Source organism: Galeopterus variegatus, unplaced genomic scaffold (assembly GCF_000696425.1).
Source record: "Galeopterus variegatus unplaced genomic scaffold, G_variegatus-3.0.2 Scaffold15672, whole genome shotgun sequence".
Lineage (NCBI taxonomy): Eukaryota > Metazoa > Chordata > Mammalia > Dermoptera > Cynocephalidae > Galeopterus > Galeopterus variegatus.
This window is the reverse complement of record NW_007741783.1, coordinates 18,538-18,868: the sequence shown is the minus strand read 5'-3', so window position 1 is coordinate 18,868 and position 331 is coordinate 18,538.

The following is a 331-nucleotide window of genomic DNA, read 5'->3' as shown; positions in this document are numbered from 1 at the left end:
TAACTGGATGGGTCCCATTTTCATTATATAATGACCTTTGTCTCTTTCTATGGTTTTTGGTCTGAAGTGTATTTTTTCTGATATAAGAATAGCTACTCCTGCTCATTTTTGGTTTTCATTTGCATGGTATTTCTTTTTCTATCCTTACACTTTCAGTCTGTATGAGTGTTTATAGGTGAGTTGGGTTTCCTGAAGACAGCATATAGTTGGTTCTTGCTTTTTAATCCAATTAATCAGTCTGCATCTTTTGAATGGGGAGGGTTATCCATTTACATTTATTGTTGTTATTGACAAAATTGCTTTATTCCTCTCATTATATTGCTTTTTTTTT